Here is an 18,916-nt window from a genome sequence, read left to right as displayed (position 1 = left end):
TTGTCAGCTGTTATTATGTACAGTCGCTACTCAAGGAGAGTGTCCCAGATTCTTACTGTATCATGACCATTCAAATCCGTGCTTGGTGTTACTATTTCAACAGCATAGCACTCTGAAGTACATGCTGTGCTAGACAAGCCTTGAATATTCAGAAGTTTGATGTAGCAATGTTACAAAATTTTGAGATTTTAAAAATCAAGTCTGCAATTTATCCCATCAGATAAAGCATAAAAAGAAGTTTAAGTTGACACCTAATTCACTTTCATAGCTTCAGTATTAAAAAAGTTATGGCCATTTTCATACTCCGAAATTAGCATCTTGTTCCCTATTGCTTTTCCATTCTTAACACAAAAGCTGTGATCGAGGACAGTCAAAAGCCCATCTTTCTTAAAAATTAAGTGAACTGAATGAAATTTTCAGTTATTATAGATTGAAGCATTCTGAAACAAATATGAAACAATCTTACTTGGATGACCTGAAATTAAAGCATATAATTAGTTAGTTACCCAATTGTAACTAATTACAACATTCAATTACTAGATCTAAACATCTATCCATTTCTTAAGAAAAGATTAACATTTTTAAAAAGCCTGAGTGTCCAAATAACATTCACACAAGAATTCACAATATAAGCATGATTTTAAATCTCATTGTCATGAGTTTATAGGCCAAATGGAAGGAATTTAGTGTTTAATTCCTGTAAATTAAAGGCCATTTGAATCATCTTGCGAGTGGGATTTTGTGGAACGCGCTGGTTTGGAACGTTGCAGTTGCAGTGAATTTAAACCCCATATCGGCAGGAAAATACTGCCGGTTCGTATATTTACATAATCACATTTTCGCAACCTGAAATTTTGACTAAAGGCATCCTAAGAAGCAAGTTTATATGAAAAAATAAACGGCATACCTTGGCCTTGTCCCCTACGTCAGATCCGTCCCGTTGTCGGCGTTGACGGCATTTGAAGATGATTTTAATTTTACTACAATAATTAAATTATCCAGCGCTAATCTTAATAAATGTAATAAAACGGCAGTCGAAGATTTTTCTTTAGCAACTAAACAGCCTGACAGAGATCGATTTGATTAGGCTGCAGAAAAATCGCAGTTTAAACCCGCCCCCCTCTCAAAGGCGCCAAAGTCGTGCACACGGGCAGTGGCAGAACTGCAGCGCCGCTGAAGGTAAGGTTTGTAACATACCTATTTGATGCTGGTGCAATCCTTGTGGTCAGTTGCCAGAGGTCAGATGGAGATCAGCTCATTTCGTCTTCGCTGCTGGGCTGTGCGGGAAATGGTGCAGAGCGTAACAAAAGGTGAGCAGCACCTTAGAGCCGGAATTGAACCAGCGACCTAAGGATGACCATGTTTCCACTACAGTCCTCTGCTCTTCCAACTGAGCTATCGAAGGAAAGCCTCCAGCAAGCTTGTTCAAGAAGGAACTGCAGATGCTGGAAGATCGAAGGTACACAAAATTGCTGGAGAAACTCAGCGGGTGCAGCAGCATCTATAGAGCGAAGAAAATAGGCGACGTTTCGGGCCGAAACCCTTCTTCAGACTGATGGGGGGTGGGTCAGGAAGCTTGTCTGGTTTCCTTCATTGCCTTTAATGTGTTGCCCTTCGCTGTCTCATGTCTGGCACCTTGTACAAAGTAGCAACACTCCCTTATCCAGGCGAGAGGTGAATGAATTAAGATGAACCCAAGGGTCAACTTTTTCATACCAGGGAGTGACCACAACATTGATACACAAAGTATTTCATGAAAATGTTGGAATTTTGTCAAAACTTAACACTCCCTTCTGGGGACCCTTCTGGTCGGGCATTGCTTTATTCACACCCAATTCTCGTAGGCAGATAGTTCTCACCTCAATCCTCACACACGATATCAGGAGCACTTGCTATTTCTCTTGATCTCGTCTTATCTTTCAAATCAATGTGGACCATCATTTCTTCACTGATGCAAAACCTGACATGATGCGCATTCTCTCTTCGTTTCTGCACCTCAGAATGTACATGTATCAAGCAAGAGACCGGATGGCCCCTGCATTCAAAATCCAATGGAGAATGCGGGCATCGATCCCGCTACCTCTCGCATGCAAAGCGAGCGCTCTACCATTTGAGCTAATTCCCCTGCAATTTTGCCATTCTCCATCTTCTTCACTCACCCTCACATCGCCACTGGAATTCTACAAGTAACTTTATCGATATTCACAGGCAGACAAAAATGCTGGAGAAACTCAGTGGGTGAGGCAGCATCTATGGAGCGAAGGAAATAGGCGAATTTTCAGGTCGAGGCCCTTCTTCAGATATTCATATGTCTGTTTAATACCTCAGCCGATTACCTCTCAACGTAAAGTGTCACCACACATTTTGCTGACACTTTATGCATACCGGCATACTATCTTATCCAGCTGAGAGCAAAGCAGGGGAGAATGTGCAAGTTTCTTACTGCTTCATGACCAATCAAATCTGTGGTTGGTGTTACTATTACAATAGTTTCGCACACTGGAGTACATGCTGTGCGACACAAGCCTTGAGTATTCAGAGGTTTGATGCTGGTACAATGCTGGTGCAGTCCTTGTGCTCAGTTGCCAGAGATCACATGGAGACCAGCTCTTGCCATCTTCGCTGCTGGGCTTTGAGGGAAATGGTGCTGAACGCAACAAAAGGTGAGCAGCTCTTTCGAGCCACAATTGAACCAGCGACCTAAGGATGACCATGTTTCCACTGCAGTCCTCTGCTCTACCAACTGAGCTATCGAAGGAAAGCCACCAGCAAGCTTGTCTGTTTTCTTTCTTTGTCATTAACATTTTGCCCTTCACTGCATACTGTCTGGGTACCTGCTGCAGCATGAACACCCTTGCATCTGCAAACACCCCTCAATAGCTTGGGCCAGTGGTGCAATGGATAACGCGTCTGACTATGAACCAGCAGATTGTAGGTTCGACTCCTACCTGGCTTGTTCTCTTGCTCAACACATCGTTTTGAAAGATCTCTCCATGGCATCAGTCCTTTCTTCTGGTCGGGCATTGCTTTATTCACACCCAATTGTCATAGGTAGTTAGTTTTCACCTCAATCCACACATACAAAATCAGGAGCACGTGCCATTTCTCGCTATCATTTCTCTTCTTTCCAATCAAAGTGAATCTTCACTGGTGCAAAACCTGACATGATGCGCCTTCTCTCCTCATTTCTGCAGCTCAGCATGTACATGTATCAAGCAAGAGACTGGCACAACACCTGCAACTTTTTCATGCAAGGGAGTGGCCACAGCACTATTAGCCAAGAATTTTATGAAAATGTTGGAATTGTGTCAGAATTTAGCACTCCCTGCTGGTGTGGTGATGCAACTGCAGAAAACAGATGGACACCTTGCGCAAACTGCACACACAGGCATGATGAAGGGTTTCTTAATGCTTTGCTTGTCAGCTGTTATTATGTACAGTCGCTACTCAAGGGGAGTGTCCCAGATTCTTACTACATCATGACCATTTAAATCTGTAGGTGGTGTTACCATTTCAACACAATAGCACTCTGAAGTACATGCTGTGCTAGACAAGCCTTGAATATTCAGAGGTTTGATGCTGGTGCAATCCTTGCGGTCAGTTGCCAGAGGTCAGATGGAGACCAGCTAGTTCCGTCTTCGCTGTTGGGCTGTGCGGGAAATGGTGCTGAACGTAACAAAAGGTGAGTAACTCCTTCGAGCCGGAATTGAACCAGCGACCTAAGGATGACCATGTTTCCACTACAGTCCTCCGCTCTACCAACTGAGCTATCGAAGGAAAGCCTCCAGCAAGCTTGCCTGTTTTCCTTCATTGCCTTTAATATGTTGCCCTTCGCTGTCTCCTGTCTGGCACGTTGTACAAAGTAGCATCACTCCCTTATCCAGGTGAGAGGTGAATGAATTAAGATGAACTCAAGGATCAGCTTTTTCATACCAGGGAGTGACAACAGCATTGATACCCAAAGTATTTCATGAAAATGTTGGAATTTTGTCAAAACTTAACACTCCCTTCTGGGGACCCTTCTGGTCGGGCATTGCTTTATTCACACCCAATTCTCGTAGGCAGATAGTTCTCACCTCAATCCTCACACACGATATCAGGAGCACTTGCTATTTCTCTTGATCTCCTCTTATCTTTCAAATCAATGTGGACCATCATTTCTTCACTGATGCAATACCTGACATGATGCGCATTCTCTCTTCGTTTCTGCACTTCAGAATGTACATGTATCAAGCAAGAGACCGGATGGCCCCTGCATTCAAAATCCAATGGAGAATGCGGGCATCGATCCCGCTACCTCTCGCATGCAAAGCGAGCGCTCTACCATTTGAGCTAATTCCCCTGCAATTTTGCCATTCTCCATCTTCTTCACTCACCCTCACATCGCCACTGGAATTCTACAAGTAACTTTATCGGTATTCACAGGCAGACAAAAATGCTGGAGAAACTCAGTGGGTGAGGCAGCATCTATGTGGAGCGAAGGAAATAGGCGAATTTTCAGGTCGAGACCCTTCTTCAGATATTCATATGTCCGTTTAATACCTCAGCCGATTACCTCTCGACGTAAAGTGTCACCACGCATTTTGCTGACACTTTATGCATACCAGCATACTATATTATCCAGCTGAGAGCAAATCAGGGGAGAGTGTGCAAATTTCTTACTGCTTCATGACCAATCAAATCTGTGGTTGGTGTTACTATTACAATAGTTTCACACACTGGAGTACATGCTGTGCGACACAAGCCTTGAGTATTCAGAGGTTTGATGCTTGTGCTCAGTTGCCAGAGGTCACATGGAGACCAGCTCTTGCCATCTTCGCTGCTGGCCTTTGAGGGAAATGGTGCTGAACGCAACAAAAGGTGAGCAGCTCTTTCGAGTCACAATTGAACCAGCGACCTAAGGATGACCATGTTTCCACTACAGTCCTCCGCTCTACCAACTGAGCTATCGAAGGAAAGCCACCAGCAAGCTTGTCTGTTTTCTTTCTTTGTCATTAACATGTTGCCCTTCGCTGCCTACTGTCTGGGTACCTGCTGTAGCATGAACACCCTTGCATCTGCAAACTCCCTTCAATAGCTTGGGCCAGTGGCGCAATGGATAACGCGTCTGACTACGAATCAGAAGATTGTAGGTTCGACTCCTACCTGGCTCATTGTCTTGCTGTGCACATTGTTTTGAAAGACCTCTCCATGGCATCAGTCCTTCCTTCTGGTCGGGCATTGCTTTATTCACACCCAATTCTCATCGGCTGTTAGTTTTCTCCTCAATCCACACATACAAAATCAGGAGCACGTGCCATTTCTTGCTATCATTTCTCTTCTTTCCAATCAAAGTGAACCTTCACTGATGCAAAACCTGACATGATGCGCCTTCTCTCCTCATTTCTGCAGCTCAGCATGTACATGTATCAAGCAAGAGACTGGCACAACACCTGCATCCAAAAAACCAATGGAGAATGCGGGCATCGATCCCGCTACCTCTCACATGCTAAGCGAGCGCTCTACCATTTGAGCTAATTCCCCTGCACTTCTCCGTCTCCTTCACGATCCACCACAGCGCAACTGCAATTCTGCAAGTAACTTTATCAATATTCAGATGTCTGTCCAATACCTCAGCGTATTATCACTCAACGTAAACTCTTACTCTTCCACGAAACATTACGGTGACACATTATGCAAAATCGCATCACTCCCTTAACCAGGCGAGAAATTAATCAATTAAGGTGAACCCAAGGGGCAACTTTCTCATACAAGGGAGTGGCCACAACAATATTAGCCAAGAATTTTATGAAAATGTTGGAATTGTGTCAGAACCTAGCACTCCCTGCTGGTGTGGTGATGCAACTGCAGAAAACAGGTGGACGCCTTGTGCACATGCAGGCATGATGAAGGGTTTCTTAATGCCTTGCTTGTCAGCTGGTATTATGTACAGTCGCTACTCAAGGAGAAAATCCCAGATTCTTACTGCATCATGACCATTCAAATCTGTGCTTGGTGTTACTATTTCAACAGCATAGCTGCTCTGAAGTACATGCTGTGCTAGACAAGCTTTGAATATTCAGAGGTTTGATGCTGCTGCAATCCTTGTGGTCAGTTGCCAGAGGTTAGATGGAGACCAGCTCGTTCCGTCTTCACTGCTGGGCTGTGCGGGAAATGGTGCTGAACTTAACAGAAGGTGATCAGCTCCTTCGAGCCGGAATTGAACCAGCGACCTAAGGATGTTTCCATTACAGTCCTCCGTTCTACCAACTGAGCTATCGAAGGAAAGCCACCAGCAAGCTTGTCTGTTTTCCTTCATTGCCTTTAATATGTTGCCGTTCACTGTCTCCTGTCTGGCACATTGTACAAAGTAGCATCACTCCCTTATCCAGGTGAGAGGTGAATGAATTAAGATGAACCCAAGGGTCAACTTTTTCATACCAGGGAGTGACAACAGCATTGATACCCAAAGTATTTCATGAAAATGTTGGAATTTTTTCAAAACTTAACACTCCCTTCTGGGGACCCTTCTGGTCGGGCATTGCTTTATTCACACCCAATTCTCGTAGGCAGATAGTTCTCACCTCAATCCTCACACACGATATCAGGAGCACTTGCTATTTCTCTTTATCGCGTCTTATCTTTCAAATCAATGTGGACCATCATTTCTTCACTGATGCAAAACCTGACAGGATGCGCATTCTCTCTTCGTTTCTGCACCTCATAATATCAAGCAAGAGACCGGATGGCCCCTGCATTCAAAATCCAATGGAGAATGCGGGCATCGATCCCGCTACCTCTCGCATGCAAAGCGAGCGCTCTACCATTTGAGCTAATTCCCCTGCAATTTTGCCATTCTCCATCTTCTTCACTCACCCTCACATCGCCACTGGAATTCTGCAAGTAACTTTATCGGTATTCACAGGCAGACAAAAATGCTGGAGAAACTCAGTGGGTGAGGCAGCATCTATGGAGCGAAGGAAATAGGCGAATTTTCAGGTCGAGACCCTTCTTCAGATATTCATATGTCTGTTTAATACCTCGGCCGATTACCTCTCAACATAATGTGTCACCACACATTTTGCTGACACTTTATGCATACCGGCATACTATCTTATCCAGCTGAGAGCAAATCAGGGGAGAGTGTGCAAGTTTCTTACTGCTTCATGACCAATCAAATCTGTGGTTGGTGTTACTATTACAATAGTTTCACACACTGGAGTGCATGCTGTGCGACACAAGCCTTGAGTATTCAGAGGTTTGATGCTGGTGCTATGCTGGTGCAATCCTTGTGCTCAGTTGCCAGAGGTCACATGGAGACCAGCTCTTGCCATCTTCGCTGCTGGGCTTTGAGGGAAATGGTGCTAAACGCAACAAAAGGTGAGCAGCTCTTTTGAGCCACAACTGAACCAGCGACCTAAGGATGATCATGTTTCCACGACAGTCCTCCGCTCTACCAACTGAGCTATCGAAGGAAAGCCACCAGCAAGCTTGTCTGTTTTCTTTCTTTGTCATTAACATGTTGCCCTTTGCTGCCTACTGTCTGGGTAACTGCTGTAGCATGGACACCCTTGCATCTAAAGACTCCCCGCAATAGCTTGGGCCAGTGGCGCAATGGATAACGCGTCTGACTACGAATCAGAAGATTGTAGGTTCGACTCCTACCTGGCTCATTGTCTTGCTGTGCACATTGTTTTGAAAGACCTCTCCATGGCATCAGTCCTTCCTTCTGGTCGATTGCAGATAGTTCACACCCAATTCTCACCTCATCCTCAACACACGATATCAGGAGCACTTGCTATTTCTCTTTATCTCGTCTTATCTTTCAAATCAATGTGGACCATCATTTCTTCACTGATGCAATACCTGACATAATGCGCATTCTCTCTTCGTTTCTGCACTTCAGAATGTACATGTATCAAGCAAGAGACCGGATGGCCCCTGCATTCAAAACCCAATGGAGAATGCGGGCATCGATCCCGCTACCTCTCGCATGCAAAGCGAGCGCTCTACCATTTGAGCTAATTCCCCTGCAATTTTGCCATTCTCCATCTTCTTCACTCACCCTCACATCGCCACTGGAATTCTACAAGTAACTTTATCAATATTCACAGGCAGACAAAAATGCTAGAGAAACTCAGTGGGTGAGGCAGCATCTATGGAACGAAGGAAATAGGCGAATTTTCAGGTCGAGACCCTTCTTCAGATATTCATATGTCTGTTTAATACCGCAGCCGATTACCTCTCAACATAATGTGTCACCACACATTTTGCTGACACTTTATGCATACCGGCACACTATCTTATCCAGCTGAGAGCAAATCAGGGGAGAGTGTGCAAGTTTCTTACTGCTTCATGACCAATCAAATCTGTGGTTGGTGTTACTATTACAATAGTTTCACACACTGGAGTGCATGCTGTGCGACACAAGCCTTGAGTATTCAGCGGTGTGATGCTGGTGCTATGCTGGTGCAATCCTTGTGCTCAGTTGCCAGAGGTCACATGGAGACCAGATCTTGCCATCTTCGCTGATGGGCTTTGACGGAAATGGTGCTGAATGCAACAAAATGTGAGCAGCTCTTTCGAGCCACAATTGAACCAGCGACCTAGGATGACCATGTTTCCACTAAAGTCCTCCACTCTACCAACTGAGCTATCGAAGGAAAGCCACCAGCAAGCTTGTCTGTTTTCTTTCTTTGTCATTAACATTTTGCCCTTCGCTGCCTACGGTCTGGGTACCTGCTGTAGCATGAACACCCTTGCATCTGCAAACTCCCCTCAATAGCTTGGGCCAGTGGCGCAATGGATAACGCGTCTGACTACGAATCAGAAGATTGTAGGTTCGACTCCTACCTGGCTCGTTGTCTTGCTGTGTACATTGTTTTGAAAGACCTCTCCATGGCATCAGTCCTTCCTTCTGGTCGGGCATTGCTTTATTCACACCCAATTCTCATAGGCAGTTAGTTTTCACCTCAATCCACACATACAAAATCAGGAGCACGTGCCATTTCTCGCTATCATTTCTCTTCTTTCCAATCAAAGTGAACCTTCACTGGTGCAAAACCTGACATGATGCGCCTTCTCTCCTCATTTCTGCAGCTCAGCATGTACATGTATCAAGCAAGAGACCGGCACAACACCTGCATCCAAAAGACCAATGGAGAATGCGGGCATCGATCCCGCTACCTCTCACATGCAAAGCGAGCGCTCTACCATTTGAGCTAATTCCCCTGCAATTTTGCCATTCTCCATCTTCTTCACTCACCCTCACATTGCCACTGGAATTCTGCAAGTAACTTTATCAGTATTCACAGTATCAGCGCAGTAGGCAGCGCGTCACTCTCATAATCTGAAGGTCCTGTATTCAATCCTCAGAGAAGACATTGTTTTTTCTTTTATGCTATTTATCGCACAGAAAAGCTTTTCACTGTATCTCGGTACGAGTGACTAAACTAAACTAATTTGTTCACACCTACAAGCAAGATCCAATGTCTTACATCCTGCAACACAATAAAGATTTGTCGACTGCCATATGCTTCCATAGTTTGGGAAAGTGATGTCATGAATAATCGGTCAGACATGATGAGAAATTACAGGATAGATTCCTGTTGGGCCTGATGACCTACTGTCTGAAGAAGGGCTTTGGCCCAAAATGTTGCCTATTTCCTTCGTTCCATAGATGCTGCTGCACCCGCTGAGTTTCTCCAGCTTTTATGTGGACCTACATACACTTATGCATTTGAGCAAACCAGATGTATTGTTTTTACTTTAACTGAACATTAACACTGGAGGTGTCTTCTTAGCGCAGTAGGTAGCATGTCAGTCTCATAATCTGAAGGTCCTGAGTTCAATCCTCAGAGAAGGCATTGCTGCTTCTCCTTTTGTGCTTCTATTACCTCACTCATGCAACAGGATCACTGGCAAATCTTTGCCTGTCACCCTCCCTGCACAATATCATGCAAGAGTTTGGATAGCAAACTCAAGAGACAATGTCATAATCTTGCAGCTCACACCAAAAAGAGGACAGGAAAATGTAGGGTCTCATCCCAAATCCTTTCTCCAAATCCCTATAACAAGCCTTCTACCCTGTGAACTAATACCCCCATGCCTGTATGTTCTCATTCTAAGGAGGACCAGTTGAGTTCCACCAGCAGATTGTTGCTAAGGTTCCAGCATCGGTAGTGGCTTGTGTCCCAATGCTATTAATCTTATTTATGCTGAAGCTGCTCCTCAATGAAAGCCAAAAAGTGCTGAACAATAATACATAAGGTATTATCAGGTCATCAACCAAGTAAACACTCCTCTCCCTCAACAGTTGACTCACCAGAAACAGCAGTATCTTTGGCTTATCTAACAGATTTCCACCAGCTTTCAAAGCTATTACTTAGCTTTCAAAGCTGGGTCTAAGGTCCTAGTTGTATCCAGTTGGGCTCCACAAGTAAAGAAAGCCAACTTGAATCTCTTGCAGCATCAAGAGTGAACTGGTCCCAAAGCTGCTGCAGAAACCACTTGTGCACCTTGGATAAAGGAGGAACACTTCCATTTTACTCTGTGCTTAGCCTGCATTGAGCAAAGTCTGGGCCTTGACGTCAATGGAATAGCTCTTCTATCATCCACACTCTTTCTCTTGAGTGCCTGCAGGGCATCATGGGAATTTCTGCTGATTGAAGAAAGAAACAATGGTCCTTTTTATCCACAATCAACCCAAGGATGAATTAATTTTCTACTTCAGTTGTCCTCCCCAGAACAGTGTTGAACTTTCACAACAAAGAAGCTACTCTTTTGTGACGCTTTGCTGAACACCTACTGCTGCTCCCAGCCTGGTGAACCAGCTGATGCTGCTGCACTGTAGCATCAGAAACCAAAGAGATTCTGTTCACAGTTGGGGAAACAGATGCAATGGGTAATGAAAATGATCATAAATTGCAGTCCTGTAACTGATCTGATAACCTGTTTGCACCCAAATATTTTACCCCATGTACATGCCCTGCTTGATCAGGAGATCTGAATGTTAACATTGTAGGTGCCTTCTTGGCGCAGTAGGCAGCGCGTCAGTCTCATAATCTGAAGGTCCTGAGTTCAATCCTCAGAGAAGGCAATGTTTTATCTATTTTTATGCTTCTGATCCCTCACCCCCTAAAGAAGTGTCCCATGTCCTAGTTGGTCCACATAAGAAAAAGAGCAAACTTAAATCTCTTGCTGCATGAAGTCAAGGTGAGTTAGTCTCAGTTGTTCCAGCAGTTATTTGTGCACCTTGGATAATGGAACAGCACTCTTCCATTCTGACCTTTGTTTAACCAACATTGGGCATCATCAGTTGAAGATCCAGCCATTCCTTGACTCAAGTCGCCGGTCAATGTATTTAAACTCGTAGTGCTTGTTGTTATGACGTATTTGGCTGACTGGTTGAAAGGAAATGCAAGTCTTTTGTTCCAAGGATAAATTTACTTTCCACTTCAATCGTCCTCCCCAGAATACAGACATCAAACCTTCATAACAAAGAAGCTCCTATTTTGTGACTCTTTGCTGCACACTTACAGCTGCTCCCAGCCTGGTGTACATTGTGGCATCAGGAACCAGAGATTCTGTTCACAGTTGAGGAAATTGATGAATCTGACCAGTGATCAGAAATTACAGGATTGTCTCTTAACTGGTCTGATAACCTGCTTGCACCCATGTGTTTGCCCATCTAGAAGCTCGGATTGGTCAGGGGATCTGAATGATAACACTGTAGGTGCCTTCTTAGCGCAGTAGGCAGCGCGTCAGTCTCATAATCTGAAGGTCCTGAGTTCAATCCTCAGAGAAGGCAACAATTCTATTTTTGTGCTTCTGTTCCCTCACAGCTACAAGCAGAACCATCGACAAGTCTTGCAGACTGCTGCACAATAAATACTTTGCTGCCACTCATTCTCACTCATAGAATCATAGAACGTAGGTGCAGGGGGAGGTCATTCGGCCCTACGAGTCAGCACAGCCATTCAATATGATCATGGCTGACCATTCAGAATCAGTACCCTGTTCCTGTTTTTTCCCCATATCCCTTGATTCCGTTAGCCATAAGAGCTACATCGAACTCAAGCAAAATGTGGGTTTCATACTCACAGGTAGACACAAAATACTGGAGTAACTCAGCGGGTAAGGCAGCATCTCTGCAGAGAAGGAATGAGCGACATTTCGGGTCATAGAAACATAGAAATTAGATGCAGGAGTAAGGCCATTCGGCCCTTCGAGCCTGCACCGCCATTCAATATGATCATGGCTGATCATCCAACTCAGTATCCCGTACCTGCCTTCTCTCCATACCCCCTAATCCCCTTAGCCACAAGGGCCACATCTAACTCCCTCTTAAATATAGCCAATGAACTGGCCTCAACTACCCTCTGTGGCAGAGAGTTCCAGAGATTCACCACTCTCTGTGTGAACCTGTCTAGACCTTTCTTCAGACTCACAGATGGATGTCATAATACTGCAGTTTAATACAATACAATACAATGTATTTGTCACTTGAACCTCATAGAGGCTCAAATGAAATGTTGTTTCTGCAGTCATACACACAAGAAAAAAAGACTCAAGACACAACACAATTTACACAGACATCCATCACAGCGCATCTCCTCCTCACTGTGATGGAAGGCAAAAAAACTTATCTCTCCCCTGCACTCCCCATTCCCCTCCCGATGTCAGAGTCAAAGCCCCCGGCGGGCGATGGTAATTGTCCCGCGGCCATTATCGCCGCGCCGGGCGATGCAAGGCCGCGCTACCCCACAGCCGTTGAAGCCGCGCCGGGCGATGTCAGGCACCGCTCCAGGTACTCCTCGACTCAGGCGGGAGAAGTCGCCGTTGCGGAAGTCCCAAAAGGCGGTCTCCCAGCAGGGACCCGCGAGCTCCCGATATTACTGTCCACCGGACCTGCGGTTGGAGCCTCTGAATCTCCATGGGTCAGGTCGCAGACCCTTCTTCAGATATTGATATGTCCGTTTCATTACCTCGCAGCCAATTGCAGGTCTCACCAAAGGAACAGAGAATGGAGGCTCTCATCTTACACTTGTTTATTTGTTGATGCACCATGTGCTAAAAAACACAACACTTGTCATGCTCCCCTATCCTTTATCTTATAATCGCCCTTCAATAAGGGCCCAGAAGTTGCTACAGGAGAAGGCAAAGAATTCTGCTTTGGGTCATGATGCAAATAAATAAATTCTCTCAGAGATTTGATGCTGGTGCTATGCTGGTGCAATCCTTGTGCTCAGTTGCCAGAGGTCACATATAGACCAGCTCTTGCCATCCTCGCTGCTGGGCTTTGAGGGAAATGGTGCTGAACGCTATAAAAGGTGAGCAGCTCTTTCGAGCCACAATTGAACCAGCGACCTAAGGATGATCATGTTTCCACTACAGTCCTCCGCTCTACCAACTGAGCTATCGAAGGAAAGCCACCAGCAAGCTTGTCTGTTTTCTTTCTTTGTCTTTAACATTTTGCCCTTCGCTGCCTACTGTCTGGGTACCTGCTGTAGCATGAACACCCTTGCATCTACAAACTCCCCTCAATAGCTTGGGCCTGTGGCGCAATGGATAACACGTCTGACTACGAATCAGAAGATTGTAGGTTTGACTCCTACCTGGCTCGTTGTCTTGCTGTGCACATTGTTTTGAAAGACCTCTCCATGGCACCAGTCCTTCCTTCCGGTCGGGCATTGCTTTATTCACACCCAATTCTCATCGGCTGTTAGTTTTCACCTCAATCCTCACATACAAAATCTGGAGGATGTGCCATTTCTCGCTTTCTTCTTTTTCCAATCAAAGTGAACTTTCACTGGTGCAAAACCTGACATGATGCGCCTTCTCTCCTCATTTCTGCAGCTCAGCATGTACATGTATCAAGCAAGAGACCGGCACAACACCTGCATCCAAAAGACCAATGGAGAATGCGGGCATCGATCCCGCTACCTCTCACATGCTAAGCGAGCGCTCTACCATTTGAGCTAATTCCCCTGCACTTCTCCGTATTCTTCACGATCCACCACAGCGCAACTGCAGTTCTGCAAGTAACTTTATCAATATTCAGATGTCTGTCCAATACCTCAGTGTATTATCACTCAACGTAAACTCTTACTCTTCCACCAAACATTATGGTGACACATTATGCAAAATCGCATCACTCCCTTATCCAGGCGAGAATTGAATGAATTAAGGTGAACCCAAGGGGCAACTTTTTGATACAAGGGAGTGGCCACAGCACTATTAGCCAAAGAATTTTATAAAAATGTTCGAATTGTGTCAGAACTTAGCACTCACTGCTGGTGTGGTGTTGCAACTGCAGAGAACCTTGTGTAAACTGCACACACAGGTATGATGAAGGGTTTCTTAATGCTTTGCTTGTCAGCTGTTATTATGTACAGTCGCTACTCAAGGAGAGTGTCCCAGATTATTACTGCATCATGACCATTCAAATCCGTGCTTGGTGTTACTATTTCAACAGCAGAGCACTCTGAAGTACATACTGTGCTAGACAAGCCTTGAATATTCAGAAGTTTGATGTAGCAATGTTACAACATTTTGAGATTTTAAAAATCAAGTCTGCAATTTATCCCATCAGATAAAGCATAAAAAGCAACTAAACAGCCTGACAGAGATCGATTTGAATAGGCTGCAGAAAAATCGCATTTTAAACCCGCCCCCCTCTCAAAGGCGCCAAAGTCGTGCACACAGGCAGTGGCAGAACTGCAGCGCCGCTGAAGGTAAGGTTTGTAACATACCTATTTGATACTGGTGCAATCCTTGTGGTCAGTTGCCAGAGGTCAGATGGAGATCAGCTCATTCCGTCTTCGCTGCTGGGCTGTGCGGGAAATGGTGCAGACCGTAACAAAAGGTGAGCAGCACCTTAGAGCCGGAATTGAACCAGCGACCTAAGGATGATCATGTTTCCACTACAGTCCTCTGCTCTTTCAACTGAGCTATCGAATGAAAGCCACCAGCAAGCTTGTTCAAGAAGGAACTGCAGATGCTGGAAGATCGAAGGTACACAAAATTGCTGGAGAAACTCAGCGGGTGCAGCAGCATCTATGGAGCGAAGAAAATAGGCGACGCTTCGGGCCGAAACCCTTCTTCAGACTGATGGGGGGTGGGTCAGCAAGCTTGTCTGGTTTCCTTCATTGCCTTTAATATGTTGCCCTTCGCTGTCTCATGTCTGGCACCTTGTACAAAGTAGCAACACTCCCTTATCCAGGCGAGAGGTGAATGAATTAAGATGAACCCAAGGGTCAACTTTTTCATACCAGGGAGTGACCACAACATTGATACACAAAGTATTTCATGGAAATGTTGGAATTTTGTCAAAACTTAACACTCCCTTCTGGGGACCCTTCTGGTCGGGCATTGCTTTATTCACACAATTCTCGTAGGCAGATAGTTCTCACCTCAATCCTCACACACGATATCAGGAGCACTTGCTATTTCTCTTGATCTCCTCTTATCTTTCAAATCAACATGGACCATCATTTCTTCACTGATGCAAAACCTGACATGATGCGCATTCTCTCTTCGTTTCTGCACTTCAGAATGTACATGTATCAAGCAAGAGACCGGATGGCCCCTGCATTCAAAATCCAATGGAGAATGCGGGCATCGATCCCGCTACCTCTCGCATGCAAAGCGAGCGCTCTACCATTTGAGCTAATTCCCCTGCAATTTTGCCATTCTCCATCTTCTTCACTCACCCTCACATCGCCACTGGAATTCTGCAAGTAATTTTATCGGTATTCACAGGCAGACAAAAATGCTGGAGAAACTCAGTGGGTGAGGCAGCATCTATGGAACGAAGGAAATAGGCGAATTTTCAGGTCGAGGCCCTTCTTCAGATATTCATATGTCTGTTTAATACCTCAGCCGATTACCTCTCAACGTAATGTGTCACCACACAATTTGCTGACACTTTATGCATACCGGCATACTATCTTATCCAGCTGAGAGCAAATCAGGGGAGAGTGTGCAAGTTTCTTACTGCTTCATGACCAATCAAATCTGTAGTTGGTGTTACTATTACAATAGTTTCACACACTGGAGTATATGCTGTGCGACACAAGCCTTGAGTATTCAGCGGTTTGATCCTGGTGCAATCCTTGTGCTCAGTTGCCAGAGGTCACATGGAGACCAGCTCTTGCCATCTTCGCTGCTGGGCTTTGAGGGAAATGGTGCTGAATGCAACAAAAGGTGAGCAGCTCTTTCGAGCCACAATTGAACCAGCGACCTAAGGATGACCATGTTTCCACCACAGTCCTCCCCACTACCAACTGAGCTATCGAAGGAAAGCCACCAGCAAGCTTGTCTGTTTTCTTTCTTTGTCATTAACATTTTGCCCTTCGCTGCCTACTGTCTCTGGGTACCTGCTGTAGCATGAACACCCTTGCATCTGCAAACTCCCCTCAATAGCTTGGGCCAGTGGCGCAATGGATAACGCGTCTGACTACGAATCAGAAGATTGTAGGTTCGAATCCTACCTGGCTCGTTGTCTTGCTGTGCACATTGTTTTGAAAGACCGCTCCATGGCATGTCCTTCCTTCTGATCGGGCATTGCTTTATTCACACCCAATTCTCATAGGCAGTTGGTTTTCACCTCAATCCACACATGCAAAATCAGGAGCACGTGCCATTTCTTGCTATCATTTCTCTTCTTTCCAATCAAAGTGAACCTTCACTGGTGCAAAACCTGACATGATGCGCCTTCTCTCCTCATTTCTGCAGCTCAGCATGTACATGTATCAACCAAGAGACTGGCACAACACCTGCATCCAAAAGACCAATAGAGAATGCGGGCATCGATCCCGCTACCTCTCACATGCTAAGCAAGCGCTCTACCATTTGAGCTAATTCCCCTGCACTTCTCCGTCTTCTTCACGATCCACCACAGTGCAACTGCAATTTCGCAAGTAACTTTATCAATATTCAGAAGTCTGCCCAATACCTCAGCGTATTATCACTTCCTCTTACTCTTCCACCAAACATTACAGTCAAAGTAGCCTTTTTTGTCATTCAGACCTTGCGGTCTGAACAAAATTTTGTTGCCTTGCAGTCCTACATATAGTACCAAAATGACAAAAACACACAATAAACGCAAATTAACCCACCACAGTGAGCTCACCAGGCACCTCCTCACTGTGATGGAAGGCAAAAGTCTTAAGTCTATGTCTCATCCCTTCTTGTTCTTCATCTGCGCCGAGGCGATCCAGGCTTCAGATGTTATGACCCCGCCGGGTGATGGTAAGTAATGTCAGTCCCGCGCCTGAATCCGAGCTCCGCGAACGGGCCGGTTCAGCTCCGCGGCCCAGGGTGGTCGAAGCTGCCAAAGCTGCCACCCTTCAGTCCAGCGGACGCAGCTGTTGTTGCGGGAGCTCTGGAGAACAGGTCCGCAACCTGTGATCTGCGAGCTCCCGACACTGGGCCCGCGGTCGGGTCGGGTGGCCGCTGTTGCCGGAACACTGCCCCATCTCCGAGGCCAGGTCGCCGCTGCCCTGCCCCAGCTCCGATGCCAGGTCGCCGCTGCCGCTGCCCCAGCTCCGGGGCCAGGTCGCTGCTGCCGCTGCCCCAGCTCCGATGCCAGGTCGCCGCTGCCGCTGCCCCAGCTCCGGGGCCAGGCCGCCGCTGCTGCTGCCCCAGCTCCGATGCCAGGTCGCCGCTGCCGCTGCCCCAGCTCCGATGCCAGGTCGCCGCTGCCGCTGCCCCAGCTCCGAGGCCGGGTGACCGCTGCCGCTGCCGCTGCCCCAGCTCCGAGGCCAGATCTCCGCTGCTGTCGGAACACCGCAGCTCCGGAGTTGGACCGCTGCCGCTGGAACGCTGCCCCAGCCCCGCGGCTGCCAGCTCCACCATTAGGCCGCAGCAGAGACGGAGACGGAGACAGGGGATACGACAAGAAACGTTGCATCGCCCCTAAAGGACGCACATTATGCACGGACGCAAAGGACGCACGGTGACATATTATGCAAAATCACATCACTCCCTTATCCAGGCGGGAAATGAATGAATTAAGGTGAACCCAAGGGGTAACTTTTTCATACAAGGGAGTGACCACAGCACTATTAGCCAAAGAATTTTATGAAAATGTTGGAATTGTGTCAGAACTTAGCACTCCCTGCTGGTGTGGTGATGCAACTGCAGAGAACCTTGTGCAAACTGCACACACAGGCATGATGAAGGGTATCTTAATGATTTGCTTGTCAGCTGTTATTATGTACAGTCGCTACTCAAGGAGAGTGTCCCAGATTTTTACTGTATCATGACCATTCAAATCCGTGCTTGGTGTTACTATTTCAACAGCATAGCACTCTGAAGTACATGCTGTGCTAGACAAGCCTTGAATATTCAGAAGTTTGATGTAGCAATGTTACAAAATTTTGAGATTTTAAAAATGAAGTCTGCAATTTATCCCATCAGATAAAGCATAAAAAGAAGTTTAATTTGACACCTAATTCACTTTCATATCTTCAATACTAAAAATGTTATGGCAATTTTCATACTCGTTAATTAGCATCTTGTTCCCTATTGCTTTTCCTTTGACTTAACACAAAAGCTGTGATCGAGGACAGTCAAAAGTCCATAACTTACTTAAAAATTAAGAGAACTGAATGAAATGTTCAGTTATTATAGATTGAAGCATTCTGAAACAAATATGAAACAATCGTACTTGGATGACCTGAAATTAAAGCATTTCTTCACTGATGCAAAACCTGACATGATGCGCATTCTCTCTTCGTTTCTGCACCTCAGAATGTACATGTATCAAGCAAGAGACCGGATGGCCCCTGCATTCAAAATCCAATGGAGAATGCGGGCATCGATCCCGCTACCTCTCGCATGCAAAGCGAGCGCGCTCTACCATTTGAGCTAATTCCCCTGCAATTTTGCCATTCTCCATCTTCTTCACTCACCCTCACATCGCCACTGGAAT

At 45.8% G+C, this 18,916-nt stretch overlaps 16 non-coding genes across 16 annotated transcripts; 7 read left to right on the top strand and 9 right to left on the bottom strand.

Annotated features, from left to right (window-relative positions):
* Positions 1-1,319: 1,319 nt before the first annotated feature.
* On the bottom strand, positions 1,320-1,405 carry trnay-gua (transfer RNA tyrosine (anticodon GUA)). The gene is given in 2 exon segments: positions 1,320-1,355; positions 1,369-1,405. It is a non-coding gene; the product is annotated as a tRNA-Tyr (tRNA).
* A 647-nt stretch (positions 1,406-2,052) lies between these two features.
* Positions 2,053-2,125, bottom strand: trnaa-ugc (transfer RNA alanine (anticodon UGC)). The gene has a single exon. It is a non-coding gene; the product is annotated as a tRNA-Ala (tRNA).
* A 547-nt stretch (positions 2,126-2,672) lies between these two features.
* On the bottom strand, positions 2,673-2,758 carry trnac-gca (transfer RNA cysteine (anticodon GCA)). The gene is given in 2 exon segments: positions 2,673-2,708; positions 2,722-2,758. It is a non-coding gene; the product is annotated as a tRNA-Cys (tRNA).
* A 933-nt stretch (positions 2,759-3,691) lies between these two features.
* trnay-gua (transfer RNA tyrosine (anticodon GUA)) lies at positions 3,692-3,777 on the bottom strand. The gene is given in 2 exon segments: positions 3,692-3,727; positions 3,741-3,777. It is a non-coding gene; the product is annotated as a tRNA-Tyr (tRNA).
* Positions 3,778-4,269: 492 nt separating this feature from the next.
* Positions 4,270-4,342, bottom strand: trnaa-ugc (transfer RNA alanine (anticodon UGC)). Its single transcript has one exon. It is a non-coding gene; the product is annotated as a tRNA-Ala (tRNA).
* A 738-nt stretch (positions 4,343-5,080) lies between these two features.
* trnar-acg (transfer RNA arginine (anticodon ACG)) lies at positions 5,081-5,153 on the top strand. The gene has a single exon. It is a non-coding gene; the product is annotated as a tRNA-Arg (tRNA).
* Positions 5,154-6,184: 1,031 nt separating this feature from the next.
* trnay-gua (transfer RNA tyrosine (anticodon GUA)) lies at positions 6,185-6,264 on the bottom strand. Its single transcript is given in 2 exon segments — positions 6,185-6,220; positions 6,228-6,264. It is a non-coding gene; the product is annotated as a tRNA-Tyr (tRNA).
* Positions 6,265-6,748: 484 nt separating this feature from the next.
* On the bottom strand, positions 6,749-6,821 carry trnaa-ugc (transfer RNA alanine (anticodon UGC)). Its single transcript has one exon. It is a non-coding gene; the product is annotated as a tRNA-Ala (tRNA).
* A 758-nt stretch (positions 6,822-7,579) lies between these two features.
* Positions 7,580-7,652, top strand: trnar-acg (transfer RNA arginine (anticodon ACG)). The gene has a single exon. It is a non-coding gene; the product is annotated as a tRNA-Arg (tRNA).
* Positions 7,653-7,937: 285 nt separating this feature from the next.
* Positions 7,938-8,010, bottom strand: trnaa-ugc (transfer RNA alanine (anticodon UGC)). The gene has a single exon. It is a non-coding gene; the product is annotated as a tRNA-Ala (tRNA).
* Positions 8,011-8,767: 757 nt separating this feature from the next.
* On the top strand, positions 8,768-8,840 carry trnar-acg (transfer RNA arginine (anticodon ACG)). Its single transcript has one exon. It is a non-coding gene; the product is annotated as a tRNA-Arg (tRNA).
* Positions 8,841-9,772: 932 nt separating this feature from the next.
* On the top strand, positions 9,773-9,845 carry trnam-cau (transfer RNA methionine (anticodon CAU)). Its single transcript has one exon. It is a non-coding gene; the product is annotated as a tRNA-Met (tRNA).
* A 1,159-nt stretch (positions 9,846-11,004) lies between these two features.
* On the top strand, positions 11,005-11,077 carry trnam-cau (transfer RNA methionine (anticodon CAU)). Its single transcript has one exon. It is a non-coding gene; the product is annotated as a tRNA-Met (tRNA).
* A 638-nt stretch (positions 11,078-11,715) lies between these two features.
* On the top strand, positions 11,716-11,788 carry trnam-cau (transfer RNA methionine (anticodon CAU)). Its single transcript has one exon. It is a non-coding gene; the product is annotated as a tRNA-Met (tRNA).
* Positions 11,789-15,585: 3,797 nt separating this feature from the next.
* Positions 15,586-15,658, bottom strand: trnaa-ugc (transfer RNA alanine (anticodon UGC)). The gene has a single exon. It is a non-coding gene; the product is annotated as a tRNA-Ala (tRNA).
* A 749-nt stretch (positions 15,659-16,407) lies between these two features.
* On the top strand, positions 16,408-16,480 carry trnar-acg (transfer RNA arginine (anticodon ACG)). The gene has a single exon. It is a non-coding gene; the product is annotated as a tRNA-Arg (tRNA).
* Positions 16,481-18,916: the final 2,436 nt, after the last annotated feature.

The sequence above is a fragment of the Leucoraja erinacea genome, chromosome 43, assembly GCF_028641065.1.
Source record: "Leucoraja erinacea ecotype New England chromosome 43, Leri_hhj_1, whole genome shotgun sequence".
In the NCBI taxonomy this organism is placed as follows: Eukaryota; Metazoa; Chordata; class Chondrichthyes; order Rajiformes; family Rajidae; genus Leucoraja; species Leucoraja erinaceus.
The sequence above is the reverse complement of the archived record's forward strand: the minus strand, read 5'-3'. Positions and strand labels throughout refer to the sequence as shown.